Raw genomic sequence first — 13,000 nt, 5'->3', positions numbered from 1 at the left:
TACCTATTAGGCCAGAGTAAGAGTTAAGACCTTAACCTGTAGGCCAGAGTAAGAGTTAAGACCTTAACCATTAGGCCAGAGTAAGAGTTAAGACCTTAACCAGTAGGCCAGAGTAAGAGTTAAGACCTTAACCAGTAGGCCAGAGTAAGAGTTAGGACCTTAACCAGTAGGCCAGAGTAAGAGTTAAGACTTTAGCTTTTAGGCCAGAGTTAGAGTTAAGACCTTAACCTGTAGGCCAGAGTAAGAGTTAAGACCTTAACCATTAGGCCAGAGTAAGAGTTAAGACCTTAACCAGTAGGCCAGAGTAAGAGTTAAGACCTTAACCAGTAGGCCATAGTACGAGTCTAAGACCTTAACCATTAGGCCAGAGTTCGAGTGTAAGACCTTAGCTATTAGGCCAGAGTACGAGTCTAAGACCTTAGCTATTAGGCCAGAGTAAGAGTTAAGACCTTAGCTATTAGGCCAGAGTAAGAGGTAAGACCTTAGCTATTAGGCCAGAGTAAGAGTTAAGACCTTAACCTGTAGGCCATAGTACGAGTCTAAGACCTTAACCATTAGGCCAGAGTAAGAGTCAAGACCTTAACCATTAGGCCAGAGTACGAGTCTAAGACCTTAGCTATTAGGCCAGAGTAAGAGTTAAGACCTTAACCATTAGGCCAGAGTAAGAGTTAAGACCTTAACCAGTAGGCCAGGGTAAGAGTTAAGACCTTAACCAGTAGGCCAGAGTACGAGTCTAAGACCTTAGCTATTAGGCCAGAGTAAGAGTTAAGACCTTAACCTGTAGGCCAGAGTAAGAGTTAAGACCTTAACCAGTAGGCTAGAGTATGAGTCTAAGACCTTAGCTATTAGGCCAGAGTAAGAGTTAAGACCTTAGCTATTAGGCCAGAGTAAGAGTTAAGACCTTAACCTGTAGGCCATAGTATGAGTCTAAGACCTTAGCTATTCGGCCAGAGTAAGAGTTAAGACCTTAACCTGTAGGCCATAGTACGAGTCTAAGACCTTAACCATTAGGCCAGAGTATGAGTCTAAGACCTTAGCTATTAAGCCAGAGTAAGAGTTAAGACCTTAGCTATAAGGCCAGAGTAAGAGTTAAGACCTTAACCTGTAGGCCATAGTATGAGTCTAAGACCTTAGCTATTAGGCCAGAGTAAGAGTTAAGACCTTAACCTGCAGGCCATAGTACGAGTCTAAGACCTTAACCATTAGGCCAGAGTATGAGTCTAAGACCTTAGCTATTAGGCCAGAGTAAGAGTTAAGACCTAAGCTATTAGGCCAGAGTAAGAGTTAAGACCTTAACCAGTAGGCCAGAGTAAGAGTTAAGACCTTAGCTATTAGGCCAGAGTACGAGTTCAGACCTTAACCAGTAGGCCAGAGTAAGAGTTAAGACCTTAACCAGTAGGCCAGAGTTAGAGTTAAGACCTTAACCAGTAGGCCAGAGTAAGAGTTAAGACCTTAACCATTAGGCCAGAGTACGAGTCTAAGACCTTAGCTATTAGGCCAGAGTAAGAGGTAAGACCGTAACCTGTAGGCCAGAGTAAGAGTTAAGACCTTAACCATTAGGCCAGAGTAAGAGTTAAGACCTCAACCAGTAGGCCAGGGTAAGAGTTAAGACCTTAACCAGTAGGCCAGAGTACGAGTCTAAGACCTTAGCTATTAGGCCAGAGTAAGAGTTAAGACCTTACCTATTAGGCCAGAGTAAGAGTTAAGACCTTAACCAGTAGGCCAGAGTAAGAGTTAAGACCTTAGCTATTAGGCCACAGTAAGAGTTAAGACCTTAACCAGTAGGCCAGAGTAAGAGTTAAGACCTTAACCAGTAGGCCAGAGTACGAGTCTAAGACCTTAGCTATTAGGCCAGAGTAAGAGGTAAGACCTTAACCTGTAGGCCAGAGTAAGAGTTAAGACCTTAACCATTAGGCCAGAGTAAGAGTTAAGACCTTAACCAGTAGGCCAGGGTAAGAGTTAAGACCTTAACCAGTAGGCCAGAGTACGAGTCTAAGACCTTAGCTATTAGGCCAGAGTAAGAGTTAAGACCTTAACCTGTAGGCCAGAGTAAGAGTTAAGACCTTAACCATTAGGCCAGAGTAAGAGTTAAGACCTTAACCAGTAGGCCAGAGTAAGAGTTAAGACCTTAACCAGTAGGCCAGAGTAAGAGTTAAGACCTTAACCAGTAGGCCATAGTACGAGTCTAAGACCTTAACCATTAGGCCAGAGTTCGAGTGTAAGACCTTAGCTATTAGGCCAGAGTACGAGTCTAAGACCTTAGCTATTAGGCCAGAGTAAGAGTTAAGACCTTAGCTATTAGGCCAGAGTAAGAGTTAAGACCTTAGCTATTAGGCCAGAGTAAGAGTTAAGACCTTAACCTGTAGGCCATAGTACGAGTCTAAGACTTTAACCATTAGGCCAGAGTAAGAGTTAAGACCTTAACCATTAGGCCAGAGTACGAGTCTAAGACCTTAGCTATTAGGCCAGAGTAAGAGTTAAGACCATAACCAGTAGGCCAGAGTAAGAGTTAAGACCTTAACCAGTAGGCCATAGAACGAGTCTAAGACCATAGCTATTAGGCCAGAGTAAGAGTTAAGACCTTAACCATTAGGCCAGAGTACGAGTCTAAGACCTTAGCTATTAGGCCAGAGTAAGAGGTAAGACCTTAACCTGTAGGCCAGAGTAAGAGTTAAGACCTTAACCAGTAGGCCAGGGTAAGAGTTAAGACCTTAACCAGTAGGCCAGAGTAAGAGTCTAAGACCTTAGCTATTAGGCCAGAGTACTAGTCTAAGACCTTAGCTATTAGGCCATAGTACGAGTCTAAGACCTTAGCTATTAGGCCAGAGTAAGAGTTAAGACCTTAACCAGTAGGCCAGAGTAAGAGTTAAGACCTTAACCATTAGGCCAGAGTACGAGTCTAAGACCTTAGCTATTAGGCCAGAGTAAGAGGTAAGACCTTAACCTGTAGGCCAGAGTAAGAGTTAAGACCTTAACCATTAGGCCAGAGTAAGAGTTAAGACCTTAACCAGTAGGCCAGGGTAAGAGTTAAGACCTTAACCAGTAGGCCAGAGTACGAGTCTAAGACCTTAGCTATTAGGCCAGAGTAAGAGTTAAGACCTTAACCTGTAGGCCAGAGTAAGAGTTAAGACCTTAACCATTAGGCTAGAGTAAGAGTTAAGACCTTAACCAGTAGGCCAGAGTAAGAGTTAAGACCTTAACCAGTAGGCCAGAGTACAAGTCTAAGACCTTAGCTATTAGGCCAGAGTAAGAGTTAAGACCTTAACATGTAGGCCAGAGTAAGAGTTAAGACCTTAACCATTAGGCCAGAGTAAGAGTTAAGACCTTAACCAGTAGGCCAGAGTAAGAGTTAAGACCTTAACCAGTAGGCCATAGTACGAGTCTAAGACCTTAACCATTAGGCCAGAGTTCGAGTGTAAGACCTTAGCTATTAGGCCAGAGTACGAGTCTAAGACCTTAGCTATTAAGCCAGAGTAAGAGTTAAGACCTTAGCTATTAGGCCAGAGTAAGAGGTAAGACCTTAGCTATTAGGCCAGAGTAAGAGTTAAGACCTTAACCTGTAGGCCATAGTACGAGTCTAAGACCTTAACCATTAGGCCAGAGTAAGAGTTAAGACCTTAACCATTAGGCCAGAGTACGAGTCTAAGACCTTAGCTATTAGGCCAGAGTAAGAGTTAAGACCATAACCAGTAGGCCAGAGTAAGAGTTAAGACCTTAACCAGTAGGCCATAGAACGAGTGTAAGACCATAGCTATTAGGCCAGAGTAAGAGTTAAGACCTTAACCATTAGGCCAGAGTACGAGTCTAAGACCTTAGCTATTAGGCCAGAGTACTAGTCTAAGACCTTAGCTATTAGGCCATAGTACGAGTCTAAGACCTTAGCTATTAGGCCAGAGTAAGAGTTAGGACCTTAACCAGTAGGCCAGAGTAAGAGTTAAGACCTTAACCATTAGGCCAGAGTACGAGTCTAAGACCTTAGCTATTAGGCCAGAGTAAGAGGTAAGACCTTAACCTGTAGGCCAGAGTAAGAGTTAAGACCTTAACCATTAGGCCAGAGTAAGAGTTAAGACCTTAACCAGTAGGCCAGGGTAAGAGTTAAGACCTTAACCAGTAGGCCAGAGTACGAGTCTAAGACCTTAGCTATTAGGCCAGAGTAAGAGTTAAGACCTTAACCTGTAGGCCAGAGTAAGAGTTAAGACCTTAACCATTAGGCCAGAGTAAGAGTTAAGACCTTAACCAGTAGGCTAGAGTATGAGTCTAAGACCTTAGCTATTAGGCCAGAGTAAGAGTTAAGACCTTAGCTATTAGGCCAGAGTAAGAGTTAAGACCTTAACCTGTAGGCCATAGTATGAGTCTAAGACCTTAGCTATTCAGCCAGAGTAAGAGTTAAGACCTTAACCTGTAGGCCATAGTACGAGTCTAAGACCTTAACCATTAGGCCAGAGTATGAGTCTAAGACCTTAGCTATTAAGCCAGAGTAAGAGTTAAGACCTTAGCTATAAGGCCAGAGTAAGAGTTAAGACCTTAACCTGTAGGCCATAGTATGAGTCTAAGACCTTAGCTATTAGGCCAGAGTAAGAGTTAAGACCTTAACCTGCAGGCCATAGTACGAGTCTAAGACCTTAACCATTAGGCCAGAGTATGAGTCTAAGACCTTAGCTATTAGGCCAGAGTAAGAGTTAAGACCTAAGCTTTAAGGCCAGAGTACGAGTCTAAGACCTTAGCTATTAGGCCATAGTATGAGTCTAAGACCTTAGCTATTAGGCCAGAGTAAGAGTTAAGACCTTAGCTATTAGGCCAGAGTAAGAGTTAAGACCTTAACCAGTAGGCCAGAGTAAGAGTTAAGACCTTAGCTATTAGGCCAGAGTACGAGTTCAGACCTTAACCAGTAGGCCAGAGTAAGAGTTAAGACCTTAACCAGTAGGCCAGAGTTAGAGTTAAGACCTTAACCATTAGGCCAGAGTACGAGTCTAAGACCTTAGCTATTAGGCCAGAGTAAGAGGTAAGACCTTAACCTGTAGGCTAGAGTAAGAGTTAAGACCTTAACCATTAGGCCAGAGTAAGAGTTAAGACCTTAACCAGTAGGCCAGGGTAAGAGTTAAGACCTTAACCAGTAGGCCAGAGTAAGAGTCTAAGACCTTACCTATTAGGCCAGAGTAAGAGTTAAGACCTTAACCTGTAGGCCAGAGTAAGAGTTAAGACCTTAACCATTAGGCCAGAGTAAGAGTTAAGACCTTAACCAGTAGGCCAGAGTAAGAGTTAAGACCTTAACCAGTAGGCCACAGTAAGAGTTAAGACCTTAACCAGTAGGCCAGAGTAAGAGTTAAGACTTTAGCTTTTAGGCCAGAGTTAGAGTTAAGACCTTAACCTGTAGGCCAGAGTAAGAGTTAAGACCTTAACCATTAGGCCAGAGTAAGAGTTAAGACCTTAACCAGTAGGCCAGAGTAAGAGTTAAGACCTTAACCAGTAGGCCATAGTACGAGTCTAAGACCTTAACCATTAGGCCAGAGTTCGAGTGTAAGACCTTAGCTATTAGGCCAGAGTACGAGTCTAAGACCTTAGCTATTAGGCCAGAGTAAGAGTTAAGACCTTAGCTATTAGGCCAGAGTAAGAGGTAAGACCTTAGCTATTAGGCCAGAGTAAGAGTTAAGACCTTAACCTGTAGGCCATAGTACGAGTCTAAGACCGTAACCATTAGGCCAGAGTAAGAGTCAAGACCTTAACCATTAGGCCAGAGTACGAGTCTAAGACCTTAGCTATTAGGCCAGAGTAAGAGTTAAGACCTTAACCATTAGGCCAGAGTAAGAGTTAAGACCTTAACCAGTAGGCCAGGGTAAGAGTTAAGACCTTAACCAGTAGGCCAGAGTACGAGTCTAAGACCTTAGCTATTAGGCCAGAGTAAGAGTTAAGACCTTAACCTGTAGGCCAGAGTAAGAGTTAAGACCTTAACCAGTAGGCTAGAGTATGAGTCTAAGACCTTAGCTATTAGGCCAGAGTAAGAGTTAAGACCTTAGCTATTAGGCCAGAGTAAGAGTTAAGACCTTAACCTGTAGGCCATAGTATGAGTCTAAGACCTTAGCTATTCGGCCAGAGTAAGAGTTAAGACCTTAACCTGTAGGCCATAGTACGAGTCTAAGACCTTAACCATTAGGCCAGAGTATGAGTCTAAGACCTTAGCTATTAAGCCAGAGTAAGAGTTAAGACCTTAGCTATAAGGCCAGAGTAAGAGTTAAGACCTTAACCTGTAGGCCATAGTATGAGTCTAAGACCTTAGCTATTAGGCCAGAGTAAGAGTTAAGACCTTAACCTGCAGGCCATAGTACGAGTCTAAGACCTTAACCATTAGGCCAGAGTATGAGTCTAAGACCTTAGCTATTAGGCCAGAGTAAGAGTTAAGACCTAAGCTATTAGGCCAGAGTAAGAGTTAAGACCTTAACCAGTAGGCCAGAGTAAGAGTTAAGACCTTAGCTATTAGGCCAGAGTACGAGTTCAGACCTTAACCAGTAGGCCAGAGTAAGAGTTAAGACCTTAACCAGTAGGCCAGAGTTAGAGTTAAGACCTTAACCATTAGGCCAGAGTACGAGTCTAAGAACTTAGCTATTAGGCCAGAGTAAGAGTTAAGACCTTAACCTGTAGGCCAGAGTAAGAGTTAAGACCTTAACCATTAGGCCAGAGTAAGAGTTAAGACCTTAACCAGTAGGCCAGGGTAAGAGTTAAGACCTTAACCAGTAGGCCAGAGTAAGAGTTAAGACGTTAACCATTAGGCCAGAGTACGAGTCTAAGACCTTAGCTATTAGGCCAGAGTACGAGTCTAAGACCTTAGCTATTAGGCCAGAGTAAGAGTTAAGACCTTAACCAGTAGGCCAGAGTAAGAGTTAAGACCTTAACCTGTAAGCCATAGTACGAGTCGAAGACCTTAGCTATTAGGCCAGAGTAAGAGTTAAGACCTTAACCTGTAGGCCAGAGTACGAGTTAAGACCTTAACCAGTAGGCTAGAGTATGAGTCTAAGACCTTAGCTATTAGGCCAGTCTAAGAGTTAAGACCTTAGCTATTAGGCCAGAGTAAGAGTTAAGACCTTAGCTATTAGGCCAGAGTAAGAGTTAAGACCTTAACCTGTAGGCCATAGTATGAGTCTAAGACCTTAGCTATTCGACCAGAGTAAGAGTTAAGACCTTAACCATTAGGCCAGAGTATGAGTCTAAGACCTTAGCTATTAGGCCAGAGTAAGAGTTAAGACCTTAGCTATTAGGCCAGAGTAAGAGTTAAGACCTTAACCAGTAGGCCAGAGTACGAGTCTAAGACCTTAGCTATTAGGCCAGAGTAAGAGTTAAGACCTTAGCTATTAGGCCAGAGTAAGAGTTAAGACCTTAGCTTTTAGGCCAGAGTAAGAGTTAAGACCTTAACCTGTAGGCCATAGTACGAGTCTAAGACCTTAACCATTAGGCCAGAGTAAGAGTTAAGACCTTAGCTATTAGGCCAGAGTAAGAGTTAAGACCATAACCAGTAGGCCAGAGTAAGAGTTAAGACCTAAACCAGTAGGCCATAGAACGAGTCTAAGACCATAGCTATTAGGCCAGAGTAAGAGTTAAGACCTTAACCATTAGGCCAGAGTACGAGTCTAAGACCTTAGCTATTAGGCCAGAGTACTAGTCTAAGACCTTAGCTATTAGGCCATAGTACGAGTCTAAGACCTTAGCTATTAGGCCAGATTAAGAGTTAAGACCTTAACCAGTAGGCCAGAGTAAGAGTTAAGACCTTAACCATTAGGCCAGAGTACGAGTCTAAGACCTTAGCTATTAGGCCAGAGTAAGTGTTAAGACATTAACCATTAGGCCAGAGTGCGAGTCTAAGACCTTAGCTATTAGGCCAGAGTACGAGTCTAAGACCTTAGCTATTAGGCCAGAGTAAGAGTTAAGACCTTAACCAGTAGGCCAGTGTAAGAGTTAAGACCTTAACCTGTAAGCCATAGTACGAGTCTAAGACCTTAGCTATTAGGCCAGAGTAAGAGTTAAGACCTTAACCAGTAGGCCAGAGTATGAGTCTAAGACCCTAGCTATTAGGCCAGAGTAAGAGTTAAGACATTAACCAGTAGGCCAGAGTAAGAGTTAATACCTTAGCTATTAGGCCAGAGTAAGAGTTAAGACCTTAGCTATTAGGCCAGAGTAAGAGTTAAGACCTTACCAGTAGGCCAGAGTAAGAGTTAAGACCTTAACCAGTAGGCCAGAGTACGATTCTAAGACCTTAGCTATTAGGCCAGAGTAAGAGTTAAGACCTTAACCTGTAGGCCAGAGTAAGAGTTAAGACCTTAACCAGTAGGCTAGAGTATGAGTCTAAGACCTTAGCTATTAGGCCAGAGTAAGAGTTAAGACCTTAGCTATTAGGCCAGAGTAAGAGTTAAGACCTTAACCTGTAGGCCATAGTATGAGTCTAAGACCTTAGCTATTCAGCCAGAGTAAGAGTTAAGACCTTAACCTGTAGGCCATAGTACGAGTCTAAGACCTTAACCATTAGGCCAGAGTATGAGTCTAAGACCTTAGCTATTAAGCCAGAGTAAGAGTTAAGACCTTAGCTATAAGGCCAGAGTAAGAGTTAAGACCTTAACCTGTAGGCCATAGTATGAGTCTAAGACCTTAGCTATTAGGCCAGAGTAAGAGTTAAGACCTTAACCTGCAGGCCATAGTACGAGTCTAAGACCTTAACCATTAGGCCAGAGTATGAGTCTAAGACCTTAGCTATTAGGCCAGAGTAAGAGTTAAGACCTAAGCTATTAGGCCAGAGTAAGAGTTAAGACCTTAATCAGTAGGCCAGAGTAAGAGTTAAGACCTTAGCTATTAGGCCAGAGTACGAGTTCAGACCTTAGCTTTTAGGCCAGAGTAAGAGTTAAGACCTTAACCTGTAGGCCATAGTACGAGTCTAAGACCTTAACCATTAGGCCAGAGTAAGAGTTAAGACCTTAGCTATTAGGCCAGAGTAAGAGTTAAGACCATAACCAGTAGGCCAGAGTAAGAGTTAAGACCTAAACCAGTAGGCCATAGAACGAGTCTAAGACCATAGCTATTAGGCCAGAGTAAGAGTTAAGACCTTAACCATTAGGCCAGAGTACGAGTCTAAGACCTTAGCTATTAGGCCAGAGTACTAGTCTAAGACCTTAGCTATTAGGCCATAGTACGAGTCTAAGACCTTAGCTATTAGGCCAGAGTAAGAGTTAAGACCTTAACCAGTAGGCCAGAGTAAGAGTTAAGACCTTAACCATTAGGCCAGAGTACGAGTCTAAGACCTTAGCTATTAGGCCAGAGTAAGTGTTAAGACATTAACCATTAGGCCAGAGTGCGAGTCTAAGACCTTAGCTATTAGGCCAGAGTACGAGTCTAAGACCTTAGCTATTAGGCCAGAGTAAGAGTTAAGACCTTAACCAGTAGGCCAGTGTAAGAGTTAAGACCTTAACCTGTAAGCCATAGTACGAGTCTAAGACCTTAGCTATTAGGCCAGAGTAAGAGTTAAGACCTTAACCAGTAGGCCAGAGTATGAGTCTAAGACCCTAGCTATTAGGCCAGAGTAAGAGTTAAGACATTAACCAGTAGGCCAGAGTAAGAGTTAATACCTTAGCTATTAGGCCAGAGTAAGAGTTAAGACCTTAGCTATTAGGCCAGAGTAAGAGTTAAGACCTTACCAGTAGGCCAGAGTAAGAGTTAAGACCTTAACCAGTAGGCCAGAGTACGATTCTAAGACCTTAGCTATTAGGCCAGAGTAAGAGCTAAGACCTTAACCTGTAGGCCAGAGTAAGAGTTAAGACCCTAACCAGTAGGCTAGAGTATGAGTCTAAGACCTTAGCTATTAGGCCAGAGTAAGAGTTAAGACCTTAGCTATTAGGCCAGAGTAAGAGTTAAGACCTTAACCTGTAGGCCATAGTATGAGTCTAAGACCTTAGCTATTCAGCCAGAGTAAGAGTTAAGACCTTAACCTGTAGGCCATAGTACGAGTCTAAGACCTTAACCATTAGGCCAGAGTATGAGTCTAAGACCTTAGCTATTAAGCCAGAGTAAGAGTTAAGACCTTAGCTATAAGGCCAGAGTAAGAGTTAAGACCTTAACCTGTAGGCCATAGTATGAGTCTAAGACCTTAGCTATTAGGCCAGAGTAAGAGTTAAGACCTTAACCTGCAGGCCATAGTACGAGTCTAAGACCTTAACCATTAGGCCAGAGTATGAGTCTAAGACCTTAGCTATTAGGCCAGAGTAAGAGTTAAGACCTAAGCTATTAGGCCAGAGTAAGAGTTAAGACCTTAACCAGTAGGCCAGAGTTAGAGTTAAGACCTTAACCATTAGGCCAGAGTACGAGTCTAAGACCTTAGCTATTAGGCCAGAGTAAGAGGTAAGACCTTAACCTGTAGGCCAGAGTAAGAGTTAAGACCTTAACCATTAGGCCAGAGTAAGAGTTAAGACCTTAACCAGTAGGCCAGGGTAAGAGTTAAGACCTTAACCAGTAGGCCAGAGTAAGAGTCTAAGACCTTACCTATTAGGCCAGAGTAAGAGTTAAGACCTTAACCTGTAGGCCAGAGTAAGAGTTAAGACCTTAACCATTAGGCCAGAGTAAGAGTTAAGACCTTAACCAGTAGGCCAGAGTAAGAGTTAAGACCTTAACCAGTAGGCCAGAGTAAGAGTTAAGACCTTAACCAGTAGGCCAGAGTAAGAGTTAAGACTTTAGCTTTTAGGCCAGAGTTAGAGTTAAGACCTTAACCTGTAGGCCAGAGTAAGAGTTAAGACCTTAACCATTAGGCCAGAGTAAGAGTTAAGACCTTAACCAGTAGGCCAGAGTAAGAGTTAAGACCTTAACCAGTAGGCCATAGTACGAGTCTAAGACCTTAACCATTAGGCCAGAGTTCGAGTGTAAGACCTTAGCTATTAGGCCAGAGTACGAGTCTAAGACCTTAGCTATTAGGCCAGAGTAAGAGTTAAGACCTTAGCTATTAGGCCAGAGTAAGAGGTAAGACCTTAGCTATTAGGCCAGAGTAAGAGTTAAGACCTTAACCTGTAGGCCATAGTACGAGTCTAAGACCTTAACCATTAGGCCAGAGTAAGAGTCAAGACCTTAACCATTAGGCCAGAGTACGAGTCTAAGACCTTAGCTATTAGGCCAGAGTAAGAGTTAAGACCTTAACCATTAGGCCAGAGTAAGAGTTAAGACCTTAACCAGTAGGCCAGGGTAAGAGTTAAGACCTTAACCAGTAGGCCAGAGTACGAGTCTAAGACCTTAGCTATTAGGCCAGAGTAAGAGTTAAGACCTTAACCTGTAGGCCAGAGTAAGAGTTAAGACCTTAACCAGTAGGCTAGAGTATGAGTCTAAGACCTTAGCTATTAGGCCAGAGTAAGAGTTAAGACCTTAGCTATTAGGCCAGAGTAAGAGTTAAGACCTTAACCTGTAGGCCATAGTATGAGTCTAAGACCTTAGCTATTCGGCCAGAGTAAGAGTTAAGACCTTAACCTGTAGGCCATAGTACGAGTCTAAGACCTTAACCATTAGGCCAGAGTATGAGTCTAAGACCTTAGCTATTAAGCCAGAGTAAGAGTTAAGACCTTAGCTATAAGGCCAGAGTAAGAGTTAAGACCTTAACCTGTAGGCCATAGTATGAGTCTAAGACCTTAGCTATTAGGCCAGAGTAAGAGTTAAGACCTTAACCTGCAGGCCATAGTACGAGTCTAAGACCTTAACCATTAGGCCAGAGTATGAGTCTAAGACCTTAGCTATTAGGCCAGAGTAAGAGTTAAGACCTAAGCTATTAGGCCAGAGTAAGAGTTAAGACCTTAACCAGTAGGCCGGAGTAAGAGTTAAGACCTTAGCTATTAGGCCAGAGTACGAGTTCAGACCTTAACCAGTAGGCCAGAGTAAGAGTTAAGACCTTAACCAGTAGGCCAGAGTTAGAGTTAAGACCTTAACCAGTAGGCCAGAGTAAGAGTTAAGACCTTAACCATTAGGCCAGAGTACGAGTCTAAGACCTTAGCTATTAGGCCAGAGTAAGAGGTAAGACCGTAACCTGTAGGCCAGAGTAAGAGTTAAGACCTTAACCATTAGGCCAGAGTAAGAGTTAAGACCTTAACCAGTAGGCCAGGGTAAGAGTTAAGACCTTAACCAGTAGGCCAGAGTACGAGTCTAAGACCTTAGCTATTAGGCCAGAGTAAGAGTTAAGACCTTACCTATTAGGCCAGAGTAAGAGTTAAGACCTTAACCAGTAGGCCAGAGTAAGAGTTAAGACCTTAGCTATTAGGCCACAGTAAGAGTTAAGACCTTAACCAGTAGGCCAGAGTAAGAGTTAAGACCTTAACCAGTAGGCCAGAGTACAAGTCTAAGACCTTAGCTATTAGGCCAGAGTAAGAGGTAAGACCTTAACCTGTAGGCCAGAGTAAGAGTTAAGACCTTAACCATTAGGCCAGAGTAAGAGTTAAGACCTTAACCAGTAGGCCAGGGTAAGAGTTAAGACCTTAACCAGTAGGCCAGAGTACGAGTCTAAGACCTTAGCTATTAGGCCAGAGTAAGAGTTAAGACCTTAACCTGTAGGCCAGAGTAAGAGTTAAGACCTTAACCATTAGGCCAGAGTAAGAGTTAAGACCTTAACCAGTAGGCCAGAGTAAGAGTTAAGACCTTAACCAGTAGGCCAGAGTAAGAGTTAAGACCTTAACCAGTAGGCCATAGTACGAGTCTAAGACCTTAACCATTAGGCCAGAGTTCGAGTGTAAGACCTTAGCTATTAGGCCAGAGTACGAGTCTAAGACCTTAGCTATTAGGCCAGAGTAAGAGTTAAGACCTTAGCTATTAGGCCAGAGTAAGAGTTAAGACCTTAGCTATTAGGCCAGAGTAAGAGTTAAGACCTTAACCTGTAGGCCATAGTACGAGTCTAAGACCTTAACCATTAGGCCAGAGTAAGAGTTAAGACCTTAACCATTAGGCCAGAGTACGAGTCTAAGACCTTAGCTATTAGGCCAGAGTAAGAGTTAAGACCATAACC

Source organism: Triturus cristatus, chromosome 7, assembly GCF_964204655.1.
Source record: "Triturus cristatus chromosome 7, aTriCri1.1, whole genome shotgun sequence".
NCBI lineage: Eukaryota > Metazoa > Chordata > Amphibia > Caudata > Salamandridae > Triturus > Triturus cristatus.
This window is presented reverse-complemented; position numbering follows the sequence as displayed.